Genomic DNA, 22,708 nt, shown 5'->3' with positions numbered 1-22,708 from the left:
GGTCTATATATTTGCAACAGAGGGCTGTGGCCGGACATCAGCGTCATAATTTTCTTTTGCATAATATTCTTTATATGTGTGTCTTTTAGGCCCGGATCCTGCAATGAACATCACATAGACGGAGTGTTAAAGTTTATGGGGCTCCATTCAGGTGCAAGAATCTGCCCGTGCCAAACTCATGGCAAGATCAGAGCTTCAGATTGCGAGGTCTTTGGAGCAGACCCTGCCTTCCTGCTGCACATTGTACAACACTGAGTATCTTCTCTGCAATGAACAAATAATAAATAATCCCAAAGAGGGGCCATGCTGGGCTAGAGCAAACCCTCAAATGTTAGGGTGCTGCAGCAACGTGATCTGCTGTTATATGATGGGTTTTTTAATGGACCATCTAGGAACATTTGGAAGCATCCAGCACTCATGCTCTTGCTCTCTCTCACAGGTCTATGGTATTTGAATGTTTTTATAATAGTTCCCCCCCCCCCCCCGCCCCTTTACATTTGTTCTGCTGCAGCAAACTTTCTATTTCTTTAGGCTAATCCCAAACCTGTCATGTTCAAGGGAGAAGGAGGAGGTGGAGGAGAATAGAGTCAATGTTTTCTCTCCTTAGGCTGCCACTTTGCCTCCTTGATGCTGGAAAAAAAAAAATCAGAGTTGAGAATGAAGGTTTGCGTCCCTCAGTTAGTTGCATGAATTCCCTGCCAGGCTTCCTTGGTGCATTTTTCCATTTCAGGCTGGGAAAAGAGGAATGGCTGAGAGTGCACAGAGGGGAACCTCGGTGCTTCAGGGCAAACCGATCACTGCCCTTTTGGGACTGCTGCAGCTCTGCACTAATAGGATATATGGAGATATCCCTATCTTATAGTACTGGAAGGGACCAGCCCCCTGCCTTCACTAGCAGGACCAAGTACTGATTTTTGTCCCAGATCCCTAAGTGGCCCCCTCAAAGATTGAACTCAGAACCCGGGGTTTAGTAGGTCAATGCTCAAACCACTGAGCTCTCCCTCCTCCACTAAAAAAAAAAAAGGCAGCTGTTATCCACTTCATTTCATGCAAAGTAGGTACAGCCCTCAGGCGGCTGGCAAGTGTAGCCCCTTGGCTGGGCAAAGTGCAAGTACCCCTGCGACTAGTGAATCTGGAGTCCAGATTCTGCAGACAAGCTTGAGCTCTGAGCCCTGTATCTCTTGCCACCTACCTGGGTTATTGGCACATCAGGAGTATTACATCACTGACTGCAAATCAGGGACGTGGATTTGCGTTCACGCTGCTCTCCCCATCAGTACCCAGCCAGAGCTGGGGAAGCTCCAACCAGCAGACCAAATTCAGGGACGAATCCTGGTCACATGGCCACAGGCACCAACTTTTCCTTTTCCCTGTGGGTGCTCAACCCCGGCATTACCCTGAGGCCCCTCCCCTTCCGCCACGGCCCCACCTTTGCTCTGCCTCTTCCTGCCCCCATTCCGCCTCCTCCCTGAGGCTCCCGCCCACCAACCGCTCTCCGCCCTCCCCCCAAGTCCCTTCCGGAGCTGCCAAACACCTGTTCGGCAGTGGCTGTGCCACCTCCTATCAGTTGTTTGGCAGCAGCACCCCCCAATCAGTTGATGAATTGCAGTGGGGAACAGCTGTAGTCGGTGGGTGCTAAGCACCCACTATCTTTTTTGCGCTAGCCCTGGATCACCCATGGAGTCAGCGCCTGGCACCTGAGGCATATTGCGCATACGCTAAGAAGACTGCAAATGGAAGTGTAATGAATGAAGTCACATGCCTCAGTGTTTCACTGATACTTGGGCACCTATCGAATGGACAGGATAGAGGTATATTTGTTCACGATTATTTATTTACGTCGTCCCAATCATACACTTTAGAAGCATCCAAGAAGAACTTACAGGTATCTTGACCCTGCAGTCTGATCCACATAGGAAAAATGCCAAATCTGTCGGACAAGGGATGCAGTACATTTTTTTTGGTCAAAATTAAATTCTTTAGCCTTGTGCCTACCTGTCACTCTGACACTTTCTTACCTCTTTTGCCTATTGTTTTTTCTCTGTATGTTTATTTTTTTTGTAATCTCTGCCTATTTTTGCCTGTTTCTGGAGGGTGGGGTCTGAGCCCATAGAGATGAGGTAGATAAAATGGAGGTTTCTTTGTTTTTTTTCATCAAGGGACCTCGGTGGAGGTCCTGTTAGCAGAGCTCATTCCCTCCACTTCTTTGGTCAGGTGGGTGAGGGCTGAAGACAGGGCAGGGGAGATGCCCAAGTTTGCTTTGAGACTTGATGGTGGACCCCTCACAAAGTCTTGTACGGGTGGCCTTACTTCAAGCAGTGGGGAGTTGCAGGGATAGAGCAACGGGGGAGCACAGTATTTTAATCCAACCTGCTGCTTCAACGCTGTGCCTTATGCAAGGAACACCCCCCCCGCCCCGTGCCCTGTAAGGTCACTATCCCCACCTCCATCACCTCTCTCCCCATGATTCACCTATAAAGAATCAGCCAGTTAATAATTGCTCCAGGAGGGACAGGTGGGGATAGCTGGAACTTTACGCCACACATTTATATAAATTAAACTGCACCTTCACACGATTGTGTACGTACACTGTGAGTTTATATAGGATCATGACTTTCTCAGTGCCCATTAAGTATCAGGGGGTAGCCGTGTTAGTCTGTATCTACAGAAATCAGACATCAGGAACGGTAACATACAAAAGCCAGTAAGTGAACACTTCAATCTCCCTGGTCATTCTATTACAGATTTAAAAGTCACTATCATTGAACAAAAAAACTTCAGAAACAGACTTCAAAGAGAAACAGCAGAACTAAAATTCATTTGCAAATTTAACACCATTAATCTGGGCTTGAATAGGGACTGGGAGTGGCTGGCTCATTACAGAAGCAGCTTTTCCTCTCCTGGAATTGACACCTCCTCATCTATTACTGGGAGTGGACTACATCCACCCTGATTGAATTGGCCCTGTCAACACTGGTTCTCCACTTGCGAAGTAATTCCCTGCTCTCCATGTGTTAGTTTATAATGCCTGCTTCTGTAACTTTCACTCTATGCATCTGAAGAAGTGAGGTTTTTACCCACGAAAGCTTATGCCCAAATAAATCTGTTAGTCTTTAAGGTGCCACCAGACTCCTTGTTGTTTCAGTGCCCATTGTATGTCCTTTGTTTTATTTCTCATCTTGAATTTTAAGAACTTTTGACCAGGGTCCATGTCTTCATATGTATTTGTACAGTACCTGGCACAAGAGGTACATATCTTTCTCTTTTCCTCCATATTATAGGGCTTTTTGAAGTTGGTAGTGCTCCCACATGTTTAACTAGATACTTCTATGAATAGTGGCTCTTAAATGACACTCAGAGTTACTGCATTATCTCTTACACAGTGCATGCACTTGCAGACCTGTGAGAAGCAATAGGAGATATTACATGGTCCTGAAAGCTTGTATATTTTCACATATTGGCCCCAAAGCTCTTTCAAGAACATGTAAAAGCTAAATGTCACATTGAATTATTACAATGAGCTTTGCAGGGTTTTATTTATTTTCTTTTAAAGGGTTCAGCAGGCAATTCACATATATGCCTTTAGTTCAGACTAACTCTGACTCCCAGCACAAATAATTCAAAGAAGAGATGTTATCTGCATTTCTCTGCTGACCAGTGTTGTATCTAATCACCTGACATAAGAATTGCCCCTCCTCTCCAAACTAAACAGGCTAACATTACCCAAGACGATAATGGTATTTCAGGACGATCTTGGATAGTTTCTCTTGTTTAGTCTGCCTTTCAGGATTAAGGCTAATAACACACTAACCCATCCCCCTGTCACTTTCTATGTTTCAAAGTCATCCAAATCCAATTTAGTTTACTTCTAGTTAATCATTCATTTTATAACATGATACTCCCACACAGGGTTGTCACTTATCAAAGCTTGTTTTCCAGAGTCTCTTAATCAATTTGATTAACTTCTGTGTACTCTTTCCAAGAACATTTGGGATGTCCTTTCCTACATCAATTAGCCTCTTAAATTGCTAGTGTCTGCTTGTTCAGGAATCTCCTTTTAACCTCCAGCTCTTAGACGATAGCTCCTCAAGTCAGGTCTCCTTTTGGGTGTCAGATAAAAGCTTCGTCTACATCATTCTAGACGGTCCCTCAGTTCTTACTCTGATTTTCCAATTTAACGAGCTCACCAGTAAACAGTGTATAGATCAGGATCACAATTTGTGGGGGGGAGTCAACTGGTGACTTAGAGTATTTGTCATCCAGTTCCTTGGAACTGAAAATACAGCATTTTCCTGGCATGTAGTAGAGCAGCAGGCCAAAATAAGCATCTGGGACTGAATCTCACCTTCAGTTGTAATTAAAGGAGACATTGCATTCTCCACGGTAAAATTAACATTTTTTTGGCTAACATCACCTATTAACATCACTTCATAGATATAATCATATTCTTAGTGCTCGCTTCAGTATTTGCCTACTTTAACTAGGAAAGTTACTGGTTTTGCAACTTTGCCACATTATCTTCCTGTCGAATTAAAGTCAAAAAATGACTTCTACGTTTCAGCTAACCTGGCAGTTCTGATTAATATAGCTACACCTCCAGTTTTCACATGATTAATTATTATTTTACAGGTCAAAAGGGTGATAGGCACATAGCAGAAGGCTATGAAAAGTGGTGGTTCCCACCCCACATTGTTTAGAATCCTAACTGGTGATGTGATGCAGTGAGAGTGGCAAACAATGCAATGTAGGTGCTGTCATGAGTGAGGCACACAAGGGTTACCATAATAAAACCATGTGGTAACTCAGGGTTGGCTTGTGCACATCTTGAGATTCCATTGTATATCATTACATATGAATAGCATTTAACTCACTACCTCAAGGCATTTTTACATGCTGTGTTCTTAGCTTCTTCCAGGACTGGAGAAAAAGGACAAATGCTCCCCCTAGTGTCTTGTTATTCAAAGTTGTGTGGAGTTCAATAGTTTGCTTTCAGGGACATTATCCAACCTCTCATTTGGGTTTGATCCCTATGGTTTCTTGCTGTCCTCCAATTTGTGCTTTAAGCTTCCAGTTTGGGGGAGAAAAACACACCAGAAGTTCAAAGTGACTCACATTTGAAACTAAAGAGAGATCTACCTGCAACATTTCAATCTGGATTGGAAATTATTATTTATTTGTACTGCAGTGGCACATAGGAACCCCTGTTGTAGACCAGGTCCCCAGTCCTGTCTGAAAGTGGACTATTTTAATGTGAACTAGCTGGTCCCTTTTAGTTCGTTCCAGGAGCTTCCACACAGAGTAGTTAGAGTCCAACTCTTTGGTGTGCTCTGCAATTCACAACCCTCCACTACTGCTCAGCATAGACATAGCTTAAGTTTAAGAACATAAGAACAGCCATACTGGGTCAGACCAAAGGTCCATCAAGCCCAGTATCCTGTCCTCTGACAGTGGCCAATGGTAGGTGCCCCAAAGGGAATGAACAGACAGGTTATCATCAAGTGATCCATGCCCTGTCACCCAATTCCAGCTTCTGGCAAACAGAGGCTAGGGACACCATTCCTGCCCATCCTGGCTAATAGCCATTGATGGACCTATCTTCCATGAATCTATCTAGCTCCCTTTTGAACCCCATTATAGTATTGGCCTTCACAACACCCTTTGGCAAGGAGTTCCAGAGGTTGACAGTGCGTTGCATGAAAAAATACTTTCTTGTGTTTGTTTTAAATCTGCTACCTATTAAAGTATAAAACAAGAGTGCAGGGGGAGTTGGCTATGGTGTTTTGATGTGCTCTACTGTAGATATACCCAACTGCAAAGTCTGAATCCAGATCTGGAACTGGATCCACATTTCACCAGAGGTTTTGGGATTTGGGAGTTTGATTCAGAGTCAGTTCAAAGATCACAGGTGAGTGATAGTGTGTAGCCATAAATCCAGCCCTAGTGTTGCTGAAAAGAGTTGTGAATCCTCCCACAAATCCTGGTTGAGTTCCTATTTTGATACAAAAATCTGGGACAGGGGGTGTTTTTATGTGGCTTTGTTGCATGTGTTTACCATAGTTAAACAATTCTTGAATTCCCAACAGCTGTTCAGATCAACCATGTTTGTACTTATTATTCCATATCAATGATCCATCATATAAATTGACTTTCATTCACCCGAATGTTCAGTGAATGGCGGTTTTTAATTCAAATACCCACATTGTCAGGCAGACAGGCATATGTCTGGAAACAAGAACAATCACTGTCCATAACTATTTGTTATTTGCTGTTCTCCTGTTTGAAAAGCTGGGGAGAAGAACCACTGTCCCATGACCGTGGTGACCAGTTACTCATGACAAATCGTGGAAAAGCTGAAAGGACTACTTAGCGAAGGACCCACAGGCTGACACTTGTTCTCATAAACTGCTGGAACAATTGAGAATAATGGCCAAGTTTGTGAGAATCAAGGACTGCTTGTAAATGAATCCCTTACTGTAAGTCTATTGCTGCCAGAGGTTACAAAATAACTTTCTGCAAAGGATACAAAGGTGATTACAGACACTGCCATGGAACTAGACATCAGCTAATCCACTTGTCCATGGTGCTGGCAGTTCTCATTACAAAGCAGATGAAATGATAATAAATACTGAACAAAGAAGGTTCAGCTGTATCCAAAGCATTTTAATGAGTAAGACGCTATCAGCACAGCCCAGCTCTTCAATCAACTTTGAGCTCTGAAACAACAGCTGTTTCCCTGCTTTAACCCTGACGGGAATATCTTGCCTCCAGTGATGCTTTCTGGAGCATGGAGTTACACTGCTATTCAATCAGATTGGTTCTGTCTCCTAGATACTCTGAATGGTAGATGAACTATTCCATGTGTAACCCCCACATCTCCTGGGTGTGGTGGTCTGTCCCATCTAGTGGCACTGAGACCACTTAGAGAAAGAAAAATGAGTCTGCTACAGCCTTAGCAGTTGGCTTTTAGCTCATGCAGTAGAGGCTCATGCATTAAGCTCCAAAGGTCCCAGGTTCGATCCCGTCTGCTGACGACCGGGGTCTGTCAGCATTACACATGCATTGCACACTCTACCCATGATTTCCCATCCCTTCCCTGTCTTATTATCCCAGCAATTTACCTTCAGGCTGGGAAAACAGATAAGTAGTAATCTCCAAAGCAATGCCATAATATCACAGGGCACTAGAACGGACTGAGATGGTACAAGCCTCAAAAAGAGCTTTTTAAGTTCTAACACTTCCCTCACCCTTGGCAAAATGCACTCAGTCTCCACAAATATAAAGCCTGAAATCCTTCCAGTTGGCAGCACAGAACATCACTGGGTCATTTTGTTTACCAATGTGGTAACAGGTGCTATGACAACAGACTTACTGTGGCAGTGCCGGTATTTGAAAAATGGTAGCGGTTTAGATTGTGTATACAGCATTGGTGACTCTAGGGATCAGACTAAGTCCTCAAATATTGGCACTGAGAAAGAGAAAGAAATATATAGAAAATGTTCAGTCTCTGTCTCTGTCTGCAGTTTGTTAAAATTCACAGGTGGAGGAAAACTTTTTTTTTCTTAATATACAGATTAAAGGAGGGAGTGTGATCTAGTTGTTAGAGCAGGGAATTGGGAGTCAAGAGAGAGACAGAGGAGGCAGAGGGAGTGTGGGTGGTGTGACACTCCACTCCAGATTTTTCACAGTAATATTATTATGATATGATTATGGCATAATCATAATGTATTTTATGCAAGATAGGTCATGTGAGATCTCATTGGAAAGGCTATGGTTTACTGAATAGGATTATGCTATTGGTATGCATGTAACATTTCGGTATCTGAAGTTAGGAACATTGTCTATGTATCTATTACAAATGTGTTTACACCTGGGGAAGGCACACTAGGCAAAAGACTATTAGTCTAGATGGCTGGCTGGGAAGGGCCATTAGGGAGAACAATAGGTCTTAGAAGAAGCTAATAGCCTACTGGGGGCCTTCCTGGGGAGCCTTCCTGAGGACCCTACAAACAGACTCTGAGTCATGCTATGACCCTACAGGGGCATGTGACCAGATCACCTGGTACTGGACTCCATCTTGGAATACTAGTGTGTTTCCACTGAAAGGCGTGGGAACCAAGCTTGGAGACAAAGGGTTCCCGCCATATGAAAAAAAGCTATTTAAGGCAGGGGGGTGACATCATAGTGGTTCTTCACTGACTCACGGCCCAAAGGAGACTCTTGAAAATACCTAAGGAACAAGGACTGAACTGGGAGGTAGTGCTGGACCCAGGCTAGAGGGATTTCTAGCCTGTGAAAGGAATATTGGGGGTTTTAAGCTGGAGGTGCAGCTTGCCCCTTAAGAATCTCTGCAGCCAGTTTAAATAATCATTTAGGGTGAGAATTTGCTACTCATATCCAATCTCTTTAGTATATTAAGTTTAGTTTGTGTTTTTGTTTATTTGCCAGGTAACCTGCTTTGATCTCTTTGCTGTCATTTATAATCACTTAAAATCTATCTTTTGTAGTTACTAAATTTGTTTTTGCTTTATCACAAACTAGCGCGTGTGGGAGTTATACCTTGGGGCAAAAAGCTGTTGTATATTCTCTCTCCACATTGAGGGAGGGGGTGAATTTCATGAGCGTACACTGTACAGATCTCTGTGCAGTGCAAGACGCTATAATTTTGGGTTAACACTTCGGGGGTGGGGAGGGGGTTGATCTTGAGCATCAGGGAAGTTCCTTAGCTGTAGCTTCCCCATGCAGAGCTGATCACAGCAGCTTGTAAGAACTGCAGCTGGACATGTCCTGAGCTGTGTGTATGCTGGTGAAAGATTAAGCTTGGAAAGCTTTGCAACTTGTCACAGCACCACAGTGTGAGAGGGAACCCAGGCTGGGGGTTGGGGGGCTCAGTGGTATCCCAGTTCCAGGTGTCACCTTGGGGAGAACCCAGCACAGGTGGTATGTTGAGAAAGTCAGGTGGAAGAAAAGCGAGGAAAAGAAAAAAATCATGAGATAAAAGGAGAGAGTGAAAGTGAGAGATGGAATGATAGAAAGGAAGGAATAAAGAAATGGTATAAAGCAATAAAAGAGGGGATTTTAAAAACTGTTAAATATTTTAATTCATGTCCCTCTTATATTTTGTCTGACAAATTCTACTGGAAACAGAACGAGGGGGGTGTTGGAAGAGAAAAGTTGTGTCTTTAAGGGCTGATGATCTTAAGACTCATGATCTTGGACAAGGCACTTAAGTTCTCTGCCTCAATTTCCTAGCTGTAAAATAGAAATAATAAAACTTACCCACCTCACAGGGGCTTTGGGGGATCTGACTAAAGACTTGGTCTACACTTAAAACGTCAGGTTGACATAGTTATGTCATCAGGAGTGTGAAAAAACTCACACCCCTGAGTGTTGTTGTTATGACTTAGCTGCATCTACACTGGAGGTTAAATTGGTATAGTAACAGCAGTCAGGGGTGTGGGTTTTTCACACCCCTGACCATAGGGGCTGACTTTTGGTTTCCATAGAATCATAGAATATCAGGTTTGGAAGGGACCTCAGGAGGTCATCTAGTCCAACCCCCTGCTCAAAGCAGGACCAACCACAACTAAATCTTCCCAGCCAGGGCTTTGTCAAGCCGGGCCTTCAAAACCTCTGAGGATGGAGATTCCACCACCTCCCTAGGTAACCCATTCGGGTGCTTCACCATCCTCCTAGTGAAATAGTTTTTCCTAATATCCAACCTACACTTCCCCCCACTGCCCCACACTGGCTCTGCCCCCTCCACAAGGCCCCATCCCTACTCTGCCCCTGGGGCTGCACCCCCTCTCCACCTCTTCCCGCCCCCGCTTCGCTCCCTCCCGCAACACTCTCTTCCCTGAGCACCTCCCCCCCACTACTCGCTCCTTTCTGTTCCGTCCTACCTTGAGGGCAGAGAGGAGTGAGTGGCGGTCCAGCCCAGCTCAACAGCTGAAGGACAGAGTAGCCTCGCTCAACAGCCAATGGGCGGTGCAGCCGCTGAAGAGCTGATGGGGATGCAGGGCCAGGCACTGAACAGCTGATTAACAGCCAGCCCCAGGGCCGCCACAGCACCTCCCCCAGTTAGTCCTTTGGATGCCGAACACCTCCTATTTTTTCTCCATGTGCGCTTGAGGCCCTGAGCGTCCACGGAGTCGGCGCGTATGCCCCTGATGGATGTAGCTATGTCACCAGAAGAATGGTTCCATGGACCTAGTTACCATTGCTCGTGGAGGTGGAGTTCTTATGCCAGTGGAAAAACTCCTTCTCTCAATATAGACTGTGTCTACACAGGGGTTAGTGTCATAATTATGGCAACCTAGCTATGCCGGTATAGTTTTCACAGTGTAGTTATACCCCAACTGGTGTATCTAAGGCCTTGTCTACATTACACAGTTTTGTAGGCAAAAGGCAGAAAGGGGAGCAGGGTGGGAGGAGAGGCTGCTGTGCGGTGCAGAGCCAGGAGTTGATGGGGAGGGGGTCTCCCCCTCCCCCAGGGTTGGTTGTTCAGGCTGCTGTCTGAACTTAAAGAGACAGCATGCCAACACACTCTCCCCCAACACACACACTTCCCGAAGACCCACTGTCTCTCTCACATATACACTCCCCCTCCACACACACACTCCCTGTCACACATCCTCCCCCCCACATACATGTCAGTTGAAAAGCGTCTGGCAATCTAGTAAGATGCCCATGGAAGGATGGGATTGAGAAACTTGCAGCACATGACGCTGCTCCTGCCCCCATGCGGCATTGTAAACCCTTCCCAAAGCTCCCTGTGGCCAGTTGCACTGTGGGATAGCTACCCACAGTGCATTGCTCTCTGTGTCGATGCAAGAGCCTCTACTGTGGATGCGCTCTGCTGACACAAGGAGCATAGTGTGGACAAGCAAGAGCGGTTTAATTAAAGCGCTTTAATTAAAGCAGCATAACTTATGGCCTGGTCTACACTATGAGTTTAATTCGAATTTAGCAGAGTTAAATCGAATTAACCCTGCACCCGTCCACACAACGAAGCCATTTATTTCAAAATAAAGGGCTCTTAAAATCGATTTCTGTACTCCTCCCAGACAAGCGGAGTAGCGCCAAAATCGATATTGTCATTTCAAATTAGGGTTAGTGTGGCCGCACTTCGATGGTATTGGCCTCCGGGAGCTATCCTACAGTGCACCATTGTGACCGCTCTGGACAGCAATCTGAACTCGGATGCACTGGCCAGATAGACAGGAAAAGCCCTGCGAACATTTGAATTTTATTTCCTGTTTGCCCAGCGTAGAGAGCACAGGTGATCACAGAGAACTCATCAGCACAGGTAACCATGCAGGCCGATAATCGAAAAAGAGCACCAGCATGGACCGTATGGGAGGTACTGGATCTGATCGCTATATGGGGAGAAGATTCAGTGCTAGCAGAACTTTGTTCGAAAAGACGAAATGCCAAAACTTTTGAAAAAATCTCCAAAGGCATGATGGAGAGAGGCCACAATAGGGACTCAGATCAGTGGCACATGAAAGTCAAGGAGCTCAGACAAGCCTATCAAAAAACAAAGGAGGAAAACGGTCGCTCCGGGTCAGAGCCGTGGACATGCCGCTTCTACGCCAAGCTGCATGCAATTCTAGGGGGGGCCGCCACCACTACCCCACCTCTGACCATGGATTCCGAGGCAGGAGTAATCTCATCAGCCACACCTGAGGATTCTGCGGACGGGGAAGAGGAGGAGGAGGAGGAGGACGAGCTTGCGGAGAGCACACAGCACTCCGTTCTCCCCAACAGCCAGGATCTTTTTCTCAGCCTGACTGAAGTACCCTCCCAAGCCAGTATCCAAGACCATGACCCCCTGGAAGGGACCTCAGGTGAGTTTACCTTTTAAAATATAAAACTTGTTTTAAAAGCAAACGGTTTTTAATGATTACTTTGCCTGACTTTGCATTCGCGGTCAGTTCAGCTACTGGAAAAGTCTGTAGCTACTGGAAAAGTCTGTTAACGTGTATGGGGATGGAGCGGAAATCCTCCAGGGACATCTCCATGAAGCTCTCCTGGAGGTACTCCGAAAGCCTTGCCAGAAGGTTTCTGGGCAGTGCATCCTTATTCCCTCCTCCATGGTAGGACACTTGACCACGCCATGCTTGCAGCAAGTAATCTGGTATCATTGCCTGACAAAGCCTGGCAGCGTATGGTCCCGGTGTTTGCTGGCATTCAAGCAACATCCGTTCTTTATCTTGTTGTGTAATCCTCAGGAGAGTGATATCACTCCTGGTAACCTGGTTGAAATACGGGAACTTAATTAAGGGGACAGAGGTGGCCGTTCCTACTGGGCTGTTTGCCTGTGGCGGAAAATAAATCCTTCCCTGCAGTTAGCCAAGCGCAGATGGGAAATTGGCCCTGAGTTTTTCGCGTTTGGCTAGCAGGGATCTTCCCTGTTACCAGCCACGCGGTGGGGGGAGGGGACCGTGATCATCCCAGAGAATTCATGGGGGGGGGGGGGGGTCGGCGGCGGGGGGGTGGGTAGTTTGGTGCCTGCAGGGATCTTCCTGCAGGGTTAGTTTGTTTTCTGGTGCTGCTGAATGTTAACAGAAAAACCGCAGCACTCTACTTGCCTGAAGGGGCCCAGACAAGCACCACCACACCCCCCCCCCCCCAACTGGCTGAGATTGGCCAGGCTTCTGCAGCACTCTACAAGCTATGCTTGGTATGTTGGAAAGCACGGACGGCGCTGAAGCTTACCATGGCCGCATGCAAGCCGAATTCTGTTGCCCAGACCTGTGATTGATCTCTAGCAGCAAAGCCACAGGCACTCAGCATTAAGAGGCAAAATGCGACCTTGCACAGAAATCACATGTGCTATGTAATGTGAACAGTGTTGGTCACCGTGAAAGAGTATAAGCATTGTTCTGCAAAATGTAGCTTTTAAAACAATTCTCTCTTTTTTCCCCTCCCTACAGCAGCTGCAAATTCCTCAAGCCTCCCTCCTCCATCCCGAAGGTTATCACAGATAAGGCGTCGTAAGAAGAAGACGCGGGAGGACATGTTTTCTGAAATTATGCAATCCAGCAGGAGTGACAGAGCTCATCTGAATGAGTGGAAGGAAACAGTTTCAAAGTATAGGAAAGAAGTCAGTGAACGTGAGGAGAGGAGGGACCAACGTGAGGAGAGGAGGGACCAACGTGAGGAGAGGAGAGACGATCGAGATGAGAGATGGCGGCAGGAAGACCAGAGGATGAAGGATGCAACGCTGGGGCTGCTCCGGCGTCTGGTGGAGGTTCAGGAACGGCTGCTGGAAAACAGACTGCCGCTTCAGCCCCTGTTCCACCCTCCCCCCCCCCCATGTTCCGTATCCTCCTCACCCAGACGTGTAAGAACGCGGGGGGGGAGGCTCCGTACACCTTCCCATTCCACCCCAGTAGACAGCCCAAGCAAAAGGCTGTCATTTTTTTAACCTTTTCTTTGTGGCTTTTTCCTTCCCAGCAATCCTCCTCCCAAATACCACCCGGGTTCCCTCCCTCTTTTTCTAATCTATTAATAAAGAATAAATGATTTTTAAATGATAGTGACTTTATTTGGTTTGAAAGAAAGCTGGGGGAAGGGGCAGGGTGGGTTCCTTACAGAAAATCAGTCAGTAAAGGGGGAGGGTTTTCATGAAGGAGAAACAAACAGATATTTCACACGGTAGCCTGGCCAGCCATGAAACTGGTTTTCAAAGCTTCTCTGATGCACAGCGCTTCATGGTGTGATCTTCTAATCGCCCTGGTGTCTGGCTGCGCGTAATCAGCAGCCAGGCGATTTGCCTCAGCCTCCCACCCCGCCATAAAGGTCTCCCCCTTACTTTCACAGAGATTGTGGAGCACACAGCAAGCAGAAATAACAATGGGGAGATTTCTTTGGCTGAGGTCAGAGCGAGTCAATAATGAACGCCAGCGGCCTTTTAAACGGCCAAATGCACATTCTACCACCATTCTGCACTTGCTTAGCCTGTAGTTAAACAGCTCCTGACTCCTGTCCAGGCTGCCTGTGTATGGCTTCATAAGCCATGGCATTAAGGGGTAGGCTGGGTCCCCAAGAATAACTATGGGCATTTCAACATCCCCAACGGTTATTTTCTGGTCCGGAAAGTAAGTCCCTTGCTGCAGCCCTTTAAACAGAGTAGTGTTCCTGAAGACGCGAGCGTCATGAACCCTTCCCGCCCAGCCCGCGTTGATGTTGGTGAAACGTCCCTTGTGATCCACAAGTGCTTGCAGCACCATTGAAAAGTACCCCTTGCGGTTTATGTACTCGGTGGCTTGGTGCTCCGGTGCCAAGATAGGGATATGGGTTCCGTCTATTGCCCCACCACAGTTAGGGAATCCCATTGCAGCAAAACCATCCACTATAGCCTGCACATTTCCCAGAGTCACTAACTTTCGTAGCAGCACCTGAGTGATTGCTTTGGCTACTTGCATCACAGCAGCCCCCACAGTAGATTTGCCCACTCCAAATTGATTCCCGACTGACCGGTAGCTGTCTGGCGTTGCAAGCTTCCACAGGGCTATCGCCACGCGCTTCTCAACTGTGAGGGCTGCTCTCATCTTGGTATTCTGGCGTTTCAGGGCAGGGGACAGCAAGTCACAAAGTTCCATGAAAGTGCCCTTACGCATGCGAAAGTTCCGCAGCCACTGGGAATCATCCCACACCTGCAACACTATGCGGTCCCACCAGTCTGTGCTTGTTTCCCTTGCCCAGAATCGGCGTTCCATGGATAGAACCTGCCCCATTAACAACATGATCTCCAAAGCACCGGGGCCCGCGGTTTGACAGAATTCTGTGTCCGTGTCCATGTCCATGTCCTCATCACGCTTGTCGCTGCGCTGCCGCCGCCGCTGCCTCCTCGCCTCGTTTTTCTGGTCCTGGCTCAGCATAAACTGCACGAGAACGCGCGAGGTGTTTACAATGTTCATGACTGCTGTCTTGAGCTGAGCGGGCTCCATGCTTGCCGTGGTATGGAGTCTGCAGTGTTCACCCAGGAAAAAAGGCGCAAAATGGTTGTCTGCCGTTGCTTTCATGGAGGGAGGGGTGAGGCTGTACCAAGAACCACCTGCAACAATGTTTTTTGCCCCATCAGGCACTGGGATCTCAACCCAGAATTCCAATGGGCGGGGGAGACTACGGGAACTATGGGATAGCTACGGGATAACTACCTACAGTGCAACGCTCCGGAAATCGACGCTAGCCCCGGTACATGGACGCACACAGCCGAATTAATGTGCTTAGTGTGGCCGCATACATTCGACTTTATACAATCTGTTTCCAAAATTCGAATTCTGTAAATTCGGATTAATCCCGTAGTGTAGATATACCCTATGTTAACAAAACTCTGTAGTGTAGACAAGGCCTAAATCCTTTTAAAAGCCTTGGATAGGAAAGCTCCATATGATAACAGAGTGTCCTCGCAATATTGTTGAAAGGGCCGTTCTATTGCAAACCCTAATGAATTGTGGTGTCCATCCGGGGCTCCTCGTGAACTATTAAGCAACTTTCTGTTCTCAGATCCATCTGCTTCCCATTTCTTTGAAGCGAGGCAGTCAGAAGTACTTTCCTCTTCCCACGGAGCAGCAGAGTAATATACTTATCATGCTTTCATCTTCTGATTTTTGCCGAGCTTTATTTGTTGCTATTTTGCTGTGGTCCTGCTGTAAACTGTTTATCAATGACTAGCGTACAGCAGTATGGAGTACTCCTGACTGATTCCTACAGCAAGAACACATTTGGGAGACAACATAAAAAGTTATGGGCTCCTATAGTAGTAATAGCTGTGTCATTTAATTATCTGAAATAAATTCTGAAACAACAAAGGCTTGTTTTGCAAAGAGCCAATGCAGCAAACCAATGTAATCCATGTCACCCATAGTCCAAATGGTTTAGGATATTAAAGGAACACAAGCAATTTCGTTGATTGTCCTTAAAAACTTGCCAGTGCTGGTGTTAGAAAGTGAGATGATGTTTCCTTATATATGCAGCTTTCCCTATACTTTCCTGCACTCTCTGAATGGAATATGAGAACACAAGAACATCTAGGGAATATTTAGGGAATACTGCTAATTTGGAGGTACTGCTGTTTAGTTATCCGAGGAAACTGAAAAGCTTATCAGGGTGATCAGTTTTCAACCTAAAACACTGAGTAATGCACATCTAGGAAAGCCAGTTTGTAAATGGTTCAAAGGTCCCCTACTGTGTTGCAAATCCAAATCATAGCATAGTGCTAGAGCATCAGAACCAGATCGCTGAATGGTCTGAAAATGAGAGTGATCAGCAGGGAAAAGTCAGATTTTTAATGTGAAGCTGGTGCTTATGAAAATTACTGTGCTGGCACTGTACATGTGCATAGGAGGTGACAGACCCTGCCCCAAAGAGTTTACCTGTTAATTAGATAAGCCAGGTGTAACCATACCTTTGTGGGTCACAACTGAGAATACCAAATTCAGGACAAACTGCTGAGAAATAGGGAGGACACGCCCCAAAACTGGAGGTTATTCTCCCATGAGTTATACCAAACCAGCAACAAAAGTAAACTTCCGTTTCACCATTCTGGCTAACAAGAAGTCATAAAAGCAGTTTCCTTAGGCATTCCAGTCCTTATATTGCCACCAAAAACACTAGACTTAGGGTACGTCTATACTTACTTTCTGGTCCGGATGTAAGCGATCAATCTTCTGGGATCGATTTATCACGTCTTGTCTAGACGCGATAAATCAATCCCAGATCGATCCCAGAAGTGCTCGCCGTCGACGCTGGTACTCCAGCTCAGCAAGAGGAGTACGCGGCATCGACGGGGGAGCCTGCCTGCCGCGTCTGGACCCGCGGTACGTTCGGACTAAGGTACTTCGAATTCAGCTACGTTATTAACGTAGCTGAATTTGCGTACCTTAGTCCAAAGTGGGGGGTTAGTGTGGACCAGGCCTTAGAGATGAGTGGTTCTTTAAAACCCATCTCCTCAAATAAAAGGTTCTTCTCACCCAAAGGACCAGCCACACACCCAGGTCAATATATAAGTGAGAGCTTACCCAAAAATCACGCTGATGCCAACCTTTTAGTATCTAAAATCTGAAGGTTTATTTCTAGAAAGAAAGAAAGAAAGGTGAGAGTTAAAATTGGTGTTATAGTAACACGTAGACACTCCACAGGCCTTTGCCTGCTTGTGTCCTGCTCCTGTTGCAGCCCTCCCCTTGTTCCAGCCTACCTCCCAGACCTACTCTTGCTTTGATCTGAACCTGCTTTTGCTTCCTGACTCTGGCTTCAACCTCTGGCTCCCATTCTTGGCCTGGCTGCCGCTGCTCCAACTCCTAGGCCTGACTTTCCACATCTTGGTTTCTGACAGGAGCCTAAAAGGGATTTACCAAAGGCAGCAAGCTGAGTGCAGAGCTGCCTAAAATAGCAAACAGGAAACACTGAGGAGAGGGGTAGCACCAACACCCACCCTCAAAGGTAGTTTGGCACAGCTGTGAACCCTTTTCTGGAGTTAGGTGCCTGAGCCAGATCAGTTCTGTATCATAGAAAAAACAGAGAGATTTTCCCTCCCCACAGCCCTTTATATCCAATAGACTAGTGGTTACAGCACTCATATAGAAGACTGAATTTCAAATCCCCTCTTATTAGTGATTTGGAAGAGGGCCTAGAGCACAGGTTTCCTGCATTAGGCTCAGTAGTACAATGCCTCAGTCCTTCTTGTAGGATATAGCCTTATGTGATTGGCCCACAGTCAAACAGGAAACTTGTAGCTTGGCCAGGAGTTGAACTCAGACCTCCTGAGTCTCAGTTCTGTGTCTTTAACACAAGAGCATCCTTCCTTTCTGGTACAGCCCCCTGAGTCAAGCTCAATGGGAGCCTTTCCTAGGACTGGACCTTATACACAGGTGATTTATTAATGTCTGGTCCTTCGTCCACTTTCTTATTTTCCATTGGGATAGTGCCCAGCCTGGATACATTTTGGGATCTTTTTATGTATTTTGAAAACTCTTTCTCTGTGGTGGGGTTAAGTGTTTTGTTTTGTTTTGTTTTTTCCCCGATGCTTGTTACGTAAACTTCAACAACACTGCAAAAGAGGAAATATATGCCCAGTAGTTGGAAGAGGTAATGTGGATTGGAAATGCCAGGAGATCTAATGAGCAGAAAGGAGTTCACTCCTATTGTCACACCCGCTACATTCCTGTATTATGTTAATTCCTGTATCTCTTGTGCAGTTTTGCACAACACAGAGAAACCATGTGGGGGGTGTTCCACTTACATCCGGGTAAAAGAAAGCAGAATTTTGCTCATGACCCTTGCTGAGATTTAACTCACTCCCTTGCCCAGCCACTGTGTGTTATAGCCCTAAAGCTTCATCTAGGGGCTCTAAAAGATCTGCACATACTGTCACATCTTGATTGACTTAGATTGTAAATTCTTCAGGGAAAGGAGTAAATATTAGTTTGTGTTCTCATGAGAGATTCCCTGGATCTTCCATTGTGAGTCACAACTTAAATCCTGGTCTGAAACCAGCCTATAATCTCTGTTTTTATTTTGGATGTCATTTTGGATGCCACTGTACCTTTTATTTTCTGTGTTACTTTTCTTTTTAGCATGTGTAGCCTATGTGCCCAGTGTTTATGGAATCTGTGACATTTTGCATTTTTAATAACATACTTCTAGATTCTAAGGCCAGAAAAACCATTACAATCATTTAGTCTGACCTCCTGTATAACAGAGGTCCTAGAACTTCCTCAAAATAATTCCTAGACCATATCTTTTAGAAATTGATTTAAAAATTGTCAATGATGGAGAATCCACCATGAACCTTGGTAAATTCTTCTACTGAGCGGTTTTGAGTCTTTAGGATTTGATTCTATCTTGTAGACTGGGAAGCTGCATTTTAAATATATATATATATATTTCCTGTTTTATCTGGAGTCTCATGGCTGACTGATAGATCAGCAGACTTTTCCAGTGGTAAGTCTGTTTCTGCAAGTAACAACATTTGTGTCACAAAGGAAATGAACCCACACAAATCTGTTATATAAAATCCTCTATAAATGGCCTAGAACTTTCTTAACTGCGATAAAAATAAGGTACCATAGATACACTTTCTTTGTGTTACTTCATTTTACAGTTCAGCAATTATATGCAGTTTTGCTGGGTTGGATGATCTTGAAAAATTAGAGAGGATGCAGAAAAAAACCCACAGAAATGATTCATGGGCCTGACAGTGAGACACTGAAAAAATCACAAAGAAGATTCAAAGATGACTTGATTACAGTGTAAAATATCTTCATAGGAAGAAAATACTGGATACTAAAGGGCTGTTTACTCTACTGGGTAAAGGCATCAAAAGAACCAGTAGCTGGAAGTTAAAGCCAGAAACATTCAAATTAGAAATTAGGCATACATTTTTAAGAATGAGGGTGATTAACGATTGTGACAAACGGCAAAGGGACATTATAGATCTTTTTGGAAGATATGCTGTAGTTAAATACATTTATTGAACTCACTGCTGGGATAATTGAGTGTGATTTTATAGTCTGTGTTACACAACAGGTCAGACTAGATTATTTAATGGTCCTTTCTGGCTTTAAACTCTATGAATCTTTGAATTAAGAATACACAAATATAATTGGAGCCTTTGGAATCTTAGCCATTTCAATATACTAATTAATAATCAGGAATGAGTGAGCCATTCAATTTAAAAAAAAAAGAATCATTCTGAACCAAATCAGAGCCACTGAAATGATTTAGGTTATAGTGGGTAGAAATACTACTTCTGGTCTCCAACTCCCAATGGGCCTCCAATATTTTGTTATCTTTGAATGGAAGAATGACATATTGGGTTCTCAGCAGGGCTGCCAGTGTCCAATGGGTTAGCCTCTGCATTCAAATTTTGAGCAGTCCAAGATTTCCCCAGATCAGGTGCATGCAATGAATTCTGGACCCAGTTTACAGCAAAAATTAGCAGAGAAATGTCACCTCTTTTTCAGACCATGAACAGTGGATGATACACTGCCTGCACACTCATTCCAGAATATCAGGAGTATTCCAATTCCAAAATTCAGCTGTGTTGGTTAGTTTCAATTGGACACATAAGTCACATGGTATGTGTCTGTTTTCTGATTTGAATGAATGTGAAACTCTTATGGGTTTCTGGTGTAAATACTCTGTTTTTAGTTGTTGTTCCTGTCATTGCCACTTCCCTGTTCGAGGTCAATGACTTTTGTAGCCTTCTTCCTAATCTCATGATTGTACACCTGGCTGTGTGAATTGGTCTTTCTAAGGTCCGCTGATGTTTGGTACATGTGCCTCCTCCTTGGTCACTTCCATCCACAAACAATGCAAGAGCCATCCTAACAATATAATTCTTAGGTACCCTCTGGATATGCCTATATCCATATAGCTATATAAGCGTGGCCATACTGAGTCAGATGAATGGACCGTCTAGCCCAGTATCCTCTCTCTTCAAGTGATCAGTACCAGATGCTTCTGGATGATGGAAGTTTAGGGGCATCCAGTGCAGGGGTTGTATCCTTCACTATCTTGGCGAGTAGCCATTGATGGACCTATTGTCTGTGAACATATCTAATTCTCTTTTGAACTCAGTTATACTTTTGGTCTTCACAACATTGCACAGCAATGACTTCCACCGGTTGACTGTGCATTGTGTGAAGAAGTACTTCCTTTTGTTTGTTTCAAACCTGTTGCCTATTAATTTCATCAGGTGACCCCTATTTCTTGTGTTATGTGAAGGGGTAAATAACACTTCCTTATTCACTTTCTCCACACCATTCACAATTTTATAGACCTCTATCATATCCCCTGTCATGCTGTCTGGAGTGGTTAACAATTGTGAGTACCAATCTGAGGTTAGGCTATCAGAAAATAGGGCAGATACCCCAAACTGGTGGTATATTCTATAATTAGATTTCATCAAGCCAGTAACAAATGTGAACTCCTGGGTCACTATATTAGTCTTACTATGGAGTCACAGACAGTCCTCTTAGGCTCTCCAGCCTATCTTGCCACCCAACACACTGGACTTTGTGGCACAAGATTATATATAAACGAAAAATCACATCACATTAGGTTACTTCCAATCCCAAAGGATCAGTCACTTACCCCAGATCAATTTGGTACTTTGGATCTCACACCAAAGACAACCCTGGCAGTTAATTCTTTAGTAAACTAACTAAAGATTAATTATCCAAGGAAAGGAGAGTAATTGAGAGGTTAAAGCAGTTAAAATACATTAACAGGTGAGTCAAAGTTTGTAAATCCAAATGATAGCAGAGATGTAGTAATCTGACAGTTTCTTCAAAGTTTGTCAGGGTTACCCAGAATAACTCTGGGGATCTCCATCTTCTTCCACCTTGTTAGAATCCAAACATTCCAGAGATAAGGGTCATTCCTTTGAATCAATATTTCTAGTTTCTGCTCACAGAACACAATCTGAACAGTGTTTTCACCCATGTGGGCCTTTCCTTTGATGACTATGGATAAGAAATGCAGAATGAGTCTGTGAATTTCCAGTGTCAAACACAGTGGCCTTGGCTTTAAAGTTAGCAGTCTTCTTCATTTACATTTCCAAGCATCCAATCACATTGGATGGGTAATTTCACTACAGGGATATACACAATGTAAAAGATAATGTAATAGAAACCAACAATTCTTCATGAGTTTTCATGAAGTTTACACATCAAGTACATTCTCATCTTAATACTAGCACACACTTTTGATCTAGGGTTAACTAGTTACAGGGATATACATAATGTAATGCAACAGCAATCAACAGGTTATAGATAAGTGAAGACAATACCATTAACATTTCCTTTGAACTAAACTAATACACAAGAGAACTGGCCTGATTAGACTACAATACCTTTTGACACTCATTTTATTGCTATTAGCATGTGAGTGAATTAGCCTGCAGCCCTGTCCTGAGCTGGCACCTGGGAAGACAGCATAACAGTTATCCCTTAGTTATCTATCTTCTAAGATGAACAGTCCCAGTCTTTTTAATTTCTCCACACATGGAAGATTTTGCATACCCCTTGTGAATGGATGTACCCCCAGGGTGAAGCCTGGAAGCTGTTGGAACCGCTGTGCCCCCTGCTGGGTTGGCCTCTCCCCCTGCTCTGCTAGTGACACAAAGCCAGCCTCCTCTGTGCCCTATTATCACCTATCACGACAGCAGGTGGCGCCACACACCCAACTGAACTACCTGAGTACTTTACTTAAGCCACTCATGGACTAACAATGGAGGCCCCAGCCAATTTCCCAACTCCTCAGTGTTACACCCCTACTGGAGTATAAACCCAGAATTATATTGTCTTGCACTGCACAGGGGTCTGTACGGTGTGAGCTCATTAAATTAGTCTGCTCCCCCCTTGATGTGGGGAAAAAATGCAACAACCTTTGTTTACAGAGCTAAAATGCCCTAACTCTTCACTCAAAAACACACTGGTTGAGATAAACATAAAGTTTATTAACTTTGGAAAGATAGATTTGAAGTGATTATAAGTGGTATTAAACAGATCAAAGCAGGTTACCTAGGAAATCAAACAAAATTGTGAACTAAGATGTATATAAACTAAGTAGGATTTGAATCAGCAATATCTCACCCTGACTGATGATACAAACAGGCTTACAGGTTCTTGAGGCACAAGCTGCATCTGCTTTGCAGTTTGGGTTCTCCTCCCCCATTCAAAGTCCTTTGTCTTCCAGA

Source organism: Trachemys scripta, chromosome 5 (genome assembly GCF_013100865.1).
Source record: "Trachemys scripta elegans isolate TJP31775 chromosome 5, CAS_Tse_1.0, whole genome shotgun sequence".
In the NCBI taxonomy this organism is placed as follows: Eukaryota; Metazoa; Chordata; order Testudines; family Emydidae; genus Trachemys; species Trachemys scripta.
The sequence above is the reverse complement of the archived record's forward strand: the minus strand, read 5'-3'. Positions refer to the sequence as shown.